Genomic DNA, 8,948 nt, shown 5'->3' with positions numbered 1-8,948 from the left:
TTTGTGGTGGCCAGAAACGGAAAGTACGTGGATGCCCATCAATTGGAGATTGGCTGAATAAATTGTGGTATATGAATAATATGTAATATTATTGTTCTGTAAGAAATGACCAGCAGGGTGGAGTTGTGAAAGAATCCAGCCATTCTGGAGAGCAATCTGGAATTATGCCCAAAAAGTTATCAAACTGTGCATACCCTTTGACCCAGCAGCGCTACTACTGGGATTATATCCCAAAGAAATACTAAAGAGCGGAAAGAGACATATATGTGCCAAAATGTTTGTGGCAGCTCTTTTTGTTGTAGCTAGAAACTGGAAGATGAATGGATGTCCATCAGTTGGAGAATGGTTGGGTAAATTGTGGTATATGAAGGTTATGGAATATTATTGCTCGGTAAGAAATGACCAGCAGGAGGAATATAGAGAGGCCTGGAGAGACTTACATCAACTGATGCTGAGTGAAATGAGCAGAACCAGAAGATCACTGTACACTTCAACAACAATACTGTATGAGGATGTATTCTGATGGAAGTGGAAATCTTCAACATAAAGAAGATCCAACTCACTTCCAGTTGATCAATGATGGACAGAGGTAGCTACACCCAGAGAAGAAACACTGGGAGGGGAATGAAAATTGTTAGCACTAATATCTGTCTGCCCAGGTTGCATGTACCTTCAGATTCTAATGTTTATTGTGCAACAAGAAAATGATATTCGCACACATGTATTGTACCTAGACTATATTGTAACACATGTAAAATGTATGGTATTGCCTGTCGTCGGGGGGAGGGAATAGAGGGAGGGGGGGTAATTTGGAAAAATGAATACAAGGGATAATATTATAAAAAAAAAAAAATATATATATATATATATAATAAAAAAAAAGAAATGACCAGCAGGATGATTTCAGAAAGGCCTGGAGAAACTTAAATGAACTGATGCTGAGTGAAATGAGTAGGACCAGGAGATCATTGTATACTTCAACAACAATACTGTTGGATGATCATCAATTCTGATGAACATGGCCCTCTCTAAAAATGAAATGAACCAAATCAGTTCCAATAGAGTAGTAATGAACTGAACCAGCTACACCCAGAGAAAGAACTCTGGGAGATGACTATGAACCACAACATAGAATTTCTAATCCCTCTAATTTTCTGCGCCTACATTTTTTTATTTCCTTCACAGGCTAAATGTACACTATTTCAAAGTCCGATTCTTTTTGTTCAGCAAAACAACTGTTTGGTCATTGTTTTGTGATTTTAATATATAGTTCGGATTCGCTCCTATAAATGACACTCTCACACAATAGTCAAAAGTAAAAGTACAATTTAATCATACAGTGCAAGGAATAGATTGCTTACAGTAACATCCAATACAACAAATAATACAAAATATTAAAGAAAGGATTAATAATAAGTACAGTAGAAAAAAATAAAGAAAACATCACCAATTCGAGGGAACACCAATTCTCTTACAATCTCGGCTGGGGACCCCATTTCAGCAGCCTTTGAGTCTCGAATAGGGAGAATTTCCCTGGCAGATCGTCATCTCCGTGGGTGAAGTCCGAGGGGACTTAGGGCTTGCTAGCTTATATAGGACTTTAAACAAAGAAGGCATTCTAGCCCTTTATACTCCCCCTTCATAACAACTGTCAGTCAATTAAACATTTATTAATCATCAATTATGTGCCACACTTATAATAAGCACTGTGGATACAAATATGAAAAAAAAAAAAAAAGACTGTCCTTTCTGCCAAGGAACTTGATATTTAATGGGGAAGATAATATAATCATAAGCAGGGGAGATGAATGGAGAAAATCAGCCTTCCACCTATATAGGCATAGTAAAGAAGTCAAAGGAGAAGAGATACTTATCCCAGGTCCCCTCCTTTAAAGGAAGAGGTTTTTTGGTTGCTTGTTTCTTAACAAGGTAATTGGGATTAAGTGATTTATGCAGGGTCACATAGGTAAGAAGTATCTGAGGCTGGATTTGAACCCCAGGTCCTCCTGACTTCAAGACTGGCATTCTATCCACTGTACCATATAGCTGCCCCTTTTTGTGAAGATTTTTCAGCTCTTTACTCTGCCCTTTGATCAGACACACAGTAGATATTGATGAGATATGAATATCAGGGCTTATTTAATCTTAGGGTATGATCAAGTTTCCCAATTATGAAATTCTTAGGAATATAGCAGAGAAGCCAAATGAGTATGGATAGATAAAAAACTAACCAATAAATAAGCAATTATGATACATCTATCATATGTCAGGCACTGTACTAGACACTGAAGTTACAAAGTCAAAAAAGAAATAGTTTTTGCCCTCAAGGAACTTACACAAGATTTATCTACTTATAACCTAACCTATGATCTTTCCATCCAACTGCACATCATTGTGTAGATAACAGGTATTCTTCAATGACTACTTTTTTCTTTCTTTTTAAAAAAATTAATTTAATTTAATTTTCAATTTCAAATTCTCTCCTTCATCCACCCATTGAAGAGGCAAAGAAAATAATAACTATTACAAATATATATATAGCCCATGGCAATGAGATTGTACAATGATCAATTCTACTAGAAATGACTCTTCAGCCCCCCCAAGTCGTTTCCCCCCTCTCTCTCCCGTCCCTCCTGGGGGGGCTGGCGTGCGCCGTTGCTACCCCTCTGCTGCCGCCGCCACCAGGAGGCAAGATGAATGGAAGGACCGATTTTGGGACAGAGCAGAATGCAGAAGTCTCACCACCACTCCCTAACATCGGAATGGATTACATACCAACAGAAGAAGAAAGAAAAGTCTTTGCTGAATGTAATCGAGAGAGCTTCTGGTACAGATCTGTTCCCTTTTCTGCAACTAGTATGTTGGTTACTCAGGGATTAATAACTAAAGGAATTCTTTCCAGTCATCCCAAATATGGTTCTATCCCTAAAATTGCATTTGCTTGCATAATGGGATATTTTGCTGGAAAAATCTCCTATGTGAAAACTTGCCAAGAGAAGTTTAAACGACTTGAAAATTCTCCTCTTGGAGAAGCTCTGCGAATGGGACCGGGACGTCGACTTGCATCACCTGGGTATTTTTCACAAAAATCAGAATTTGATTCAAAAATGCCTGCGCAGTCATCTTTTGGAACACCTCCAATTTCTGAAAGCAGTGCGAAAGAAGGTGCTTTTCCTCCTTATGAACCAATCCCCTTCAGTGCTTCCATTAATGAATCCTCTCCTACTGGTATTACAGATTATAATGCCCAAGGACCTGATACAACTGTGGAAGAAAGTCCTAAGAGAAAAGTTGTTACATATGAAGAATTAAGGAATAAGAACAGAGAAACATATGAAGTAACCTTGTCACAAAAAGGTGATACCCCACTTCGGTCTGTGCAAGAAAGAGCACCAAAAAAACAAGGGAAAGTAAACCAATATGGAGATACTTGGGATGAGTGAAAAATTTTGTCATCTACTGAAGAGAGTTTGCGTTGAGTCTACTGAAGAGAATTTCAGCTAACCAGCGTCATCTAGATGGTCACAAGCATCTGCAGGAAAGTGCAGAAGCAGCTTCCACAAGCATATTTAAAAGAAGAAACTTGGGTTTTTAGTAGTGTGGCTTTACAGAAGGTTTAAAATTAATTATGGACTTTAAGGTTAATATTTGTATCAGTGTACATACACTGCTTGGGAAACTAGATGAATGAAGGTACTGGACTGTGATTTTATAATTTATAAAATCGTTTACAAAATTTGGTTAAACTACTCCTAAAGTTTCATCAAAAGACTCTGATGCACTGAAACGGGCATAGACAGATCAAGTACTATATGTGTGTTCATGCACATATAGGCAAAGCAACCAAAACGTTAAGTATTAAAACCCCATGTGAGAAATTAGCTTTTTTTTTTTCCCCAAAAAAGATTTGCCATGTCTTCATGTATATCTTGTCAATTAAAGTTGGAAACAATATGCAACTAAAAAAAAAAAAAAAAAAAAAGAAATGACTCTTCAACAAGGAGATGATTCAGGCCAGTTCCAATGCTATTATGATGAAGAGCCATTTGCACTCAGAGAGAGTAGGGACTGAATGTGGATCACAACATAGTATTTTCATTCTTTTTATTGCTGTTTGCTTGAAATTTTTTTTCTTTCTCATTTTTTCCATTTTGATCTGATTTTTCTTGTGCAGCATGATATTTGTGGAAATATGTATAGAAGAACTGCACGTGTATCATATATTGGATCATTTGCCATCTAGGAATAGGGGTGAGGAAAGGAAGGAAAAAAATTAGTACACAATATTTTGTAAGAGTGAATGTTGAAAATTATTCATGTATATATTTTAAAAATAAAAAGCTTTAATTAAAATATGTGTATATATATATATATATATATATATATATATATATATATATGTATGTATGTATAGCCAAGAAAACAAATTCCCACATTAGCTATGGTAAAATATATATATATATATATATATATATGTATGTATAGCCAAGAAAACAAATTCCCACATTAGCTATGGTAAAAGAAAGGGAAGAAAAGAAAAGATGCTTCAATCTGCATTCTGAATCCATCATTTCTATCTGAAGGTAGATAGCATGTTTCATCATGAATTCTTTGGAAATGCACTCATTATTTTTCCAGTCGAGATTATTAGACTGAGTTCAAGCTAAAACTCTTTTTTTAATTTTCAAAGAACATGCAAAGATAGTTTTCAACATTTCAACAACTTGAAGAACCTTGTGTTCTAAATTTTTCTGCCTCCCTTTCCCCAACCCTTCCTCTAGACATATTTCATCATGCTACACAAGAAAAATCAGATCAAAACAGAAAAAAAAATGAGAAAAAAAAAAAGCAAGGAAACAACAAAAAAGGTGAAAAAACTATGTTGTAATTGACATTTAGTCTTAATAATCCTCCTTCTGGATTAGGCTGAATTCTTCTGATGATTATGAACCTCATTTAGGAAAATCCAAAATGTTCTGGGGCTTGATATAATCAGCATAATGTTATCCATAAGCAGAAGCATCTGAGTAACTTCACTATCTATAGAGAATCCCTCTTTCATTTAGACTGTGCTAGGAATGTTCCATGATAGGAGAAAACATTTTTGGCAGGCATATCTCTCTTCTTGTTTTGTGCCTTGCTTTAAATCATTAATCAGAGGATCATTGTTGTTATATTTTTTCATGTACTCTTCCATGCTTTCAACATATGCATAGAAGACAGCATGCTGGAAGAAAAACAGGAGTTCCAAATGCATGGTTCACAGATCCTTAAGATGTCTTTTGATAGATTTTAAAGGATTTGTGAATTTGTTCAATATTTTGGTAATTATTTCAATTAAATTAGTTTTGGTCAAAATTTGATTGATTTTGTTTCATGAATTTGAAAACATTATTCTAAAAAGAAGTTCTATAGGCTCCACCAAATTGCCTAAAGGATCCATAACTTAAAAAAAGTTTCTGAACCCCTGTTTTTTAGGTAACAGTTAGTTCAACTGAATCAAATGCATCTTTTATAGTCAATAAATAATAAGCATAACAGGATTTTGTATTCTCAATAACTTTCAGCCAATTGTTTAAATAAAGACATGACTTGCTATTCAATATTGTTTGTGAAAGCTTTCAGGTTCCTTTCTCATAACTTCATCTTGAATGCCCTTGATGCACATGTATTTTCATAAAAAATTGTTTAGGTTCTTAATAAATGTGTTTTGATTTACTGATAAAGACAGGGAAAGAAGTATATGAGCTAATAGCTATTAACATTCTTGCAGTCACCTTGGTTTATTTTTTTTTCTTTCTTACACCTTTGGTACTCACCATATTTCAAATACTTTAATAATTGATCTCTCAATATCTTCAAAATTATTGCCTACAGCAAGGACTTCTTTTGCTTATTTTTTATTCTAATCTATCTGTTCTTATTATCTTTGTTTCCATGGTGCCATTTCTACCTTGTCAAGTAGCACATTAGGGATTATGATGTTACAGTTCAAATACAGAATAACTATATTGTAATTTATCAAGAGTTTGTTATTAAAAAGTCTTAACACTTCTTTTCCATATTTGTCTGTTTCTTGTCATCCTTCCTATGCTAGCCTTCAAGGCCCTTGAGATAACTTTGCTTAATTAGATCCCTCAGTAAATTGATGTAATTTAGTTTTTCCCTCTACTTCTTGCTATCTTGGGGAAAAAGAGAAAGGGCAGAGACCAAGGGAAGAGTATTGCTCCTAATTTTCCACCATTTTCCATAAGATATTATAAATGAATTTATATTTAAATTGGTATTTTCTTCTACTGCTATAGCAGTCTTTCTACTTCCTATGCTGCTTTGTGAGTACTATTATGTATTCAATTAAAAGGAAGAGTTAAAATATCCTTAAGCTTAAAAATATAAAGTGGATTTGATCACTACTGGATATATTCCCCAAAGAACCAAAGATAGAAGAAAAGGTCTCATATGTATAAACATTTGCTTTTTAAGTATATATTTTTCCAAATACATTTTTAAGATTTTTTGTTTAATTTTGAACTCCAAATTCTCTCCTTCCTTTCCATGTTTCTTCCCTTCCTAAGATAGCAAACAATTTGATATTGGTTATACATGTGCAATCAAGCAAAATATATTTCCATATTAATTGTATTGTGAAAGAAAACACAGGCCAAAAAAAGCAAAAAGTAGTATGGTTCAATCTGTTTTCAAAATCTATCAGTTCTTTCTTTATCTGGAGATGGATATTATTTTTCATCCCTTCAGAACTGTCATGGATTTTTGTAATAATGCAAATAATAAGAATAGTTAAGTCATTCACAGTTGATCATCATACATATTATTCTTATTGTGTACAATGTTCTTCCACTTCATTTTGCATTCACTCACATGAGCCTTCTTAGGAAAGGAGGTGAGAACACCAAAGGGAAATAAGGAACCAAAACAGATATTGTTAGCAAGTTTCCTCAGGTTTACATAAATCCATCAGCATGGGAGGCATCACACAAGCATATAGCAATATAACACAGGCTAGTAGTGATGTAACAAACAACATGAATCAACATATGATACAACAAACAACATGAATATACATGTCCATAAGTCCTAAGAGGATATATGAATAACAATCACACATATACTTCCTTTAGCAGCCAAGAGATAGTCCAAAACCAATCTATTGTCCATTATTTCACATGTCAGAGAATCCAATGATTCCTGCAAGTTTTTGAAGTCCTGCAGCAGTCTCATCAACAATTTGATGTTCATGATTCAATTGCCATTTTCACTGAGTTAATAGCTATGCTTTTTCAATGGCACATGTAGTCAGAGATGGAATCATCTGATGTTTCTTGGGTCTTTTCCTTTGTTTCAAGGGTCTTCTCCATCTCTCTCTGATGAACAAGGCAAATACAGTTTGTTGGCACCCATCTGATTCCTTCTCCATTTGTAGACATACAAGCAAACCTTCTCCCCTAAGCAGTTAACATATCTGGTCCCTTCTATTCACCACTTTCTGGATCTCCTGGCATCACCTGGCAATTATCTAAAAATAGTGGAGCTGCTCTCACTGTACACTGACTTTCCAGTGGGTTATAAAACCTGTCTGCCAGAGCCAGTGTCAAAAATCAAAAAAAATAATGGTATAAAGAGGTAAATTTAAAAGTTCTCTAGGGTTTCCTGTGGCTCCCCCTTTCTTTTGTTTTTGGAGGAGCATATAGATGTCTCTGTTTCTCCACTCAACTATTGCCTGCCCTTGAGGATTAAAAGATATGCCAGTGGTGTGCAAAATCTTATACTGTGCACAAAAGTGTGCAAAATGTTTAGAAGTGTATGCATGTCCATTATCCATTTTTATTGCTTGTGGCACACCATAATTGTGAAAGCTTGTATAAGGAATTCAGTGATTACCCAGGCTGTCTCTTTTGCTGCTAGTATTGCAAAAGTAAATCCTGAAAAGGTGTATACTACAACATTGATAAAAGACAGATGACAAAAGATTTATAATAAGTCACATCCATTTGCCAAATGTCATTGTGTCTCAAACCATAAGTGTTCTCCCCTGGAAGGAGTGTAGGAATGTGAAAAGGAAGGCAAGCTGTACAGGCTTTTACTATGCTCCTAGATTCCTCCTTTGTTATTCCAAATTGCAAATGTAAAGCTTGAGCAGCCTGATGATATTTAGAATTAGATTCTTGGGCTGCCTGAAAAAAAGGAGAATTGGCTAACATGATTAGAAGGCGATCTGCCTTTGAATTTCCAAAAAAAATAGGACCTGGAAGTTCACTATGAGAGTGGACATACAAGATATAAATCTTACCTGATGCTTTCTCACTTGCTCTTGAAGTTCCTTAAAGAGCTGATATATATTGAAAGCTACAAATTTTATTTGGGCTGTGGAAATTCTTTGTACCATATCTATTGAATAGGCTGAATCAGTAAGAGCTGGAATCATTGCACGCAATTCATTCTGCTAAGTGGATTGAAAAGGAGTTCTGATTACTCTCTTTATAGTTAAGTCATGAGAGTATACAGCACAAAATGTTTTGTTTGGATGTATCTGTAAAGATAATTGGCCCTTTAAGAGGAACCTTAGAAATGTTTTTGTTTTGTTTTGTTTTGTTTTTTTCAAAAATCCATTGCCTATTATGTAATGTCAGGTTATCTTTAATGAAGACTGTGTGTAAAATTTGGAGCTGTGGCCAATAAAATTAGCCACATTACATTAATTTGTGCATTGGTATAAAAGGTGTATATCTTGTCAGGTCTTATCCCAGATAATTGTACTGCTTAATGGCCTTTAATAAGATTCTAACCACAAGCACTGGGTAAGGACTAAGGCTTTGTTCTGGTTGTGCTGGAAGGTTCACCCACTCTATCACCTGTCTCCTTGATGAAGTACTGCTGTGGGTGTCTCTTTTGTAGCAAAAACTGATATTTCCAAGGGTTTTTGATTGACT

The 8,948-nt window shown here is 35.0% G+C and overlaps 1 pseudogene; it reads left to right on the top strand.

Moving 5' to 3' along the window:
• The first annotated feature begins 2,597 nt into the window (after nucleotides 1-2,597).
• Nucleotides 2,598-3,954, top strand: LOC141562743 (OCIA domain-containing protein 1 pseudogene; annotated as a pseudogene).
• The last annotated feature ends 4,994 nt before the right edge of the window (nucleotides 3,955-8,948 follow it).

Source organism: Sminthopsis crassicaudata, chromosome 3 (assembly GCF_048593235.1).
Source record: "Sminthopsis crassicaudata isolate SCR6 chromosome 3, ASM4859323v1, whole genome shotgun sequence".
NCBI classification, from domain to species: Eukaryota; Metazoa; Chordata; class Mammalia; order Dasyuromorphia; family Dasyuridae; genus Sminthopsis; species Sminthopsis crassicaudata.
The sequence above is the reverse complement of the archived record's forward strand: the minus strand, read 5'-3'. Positions and strand labels throughout refer to the sequence as shown.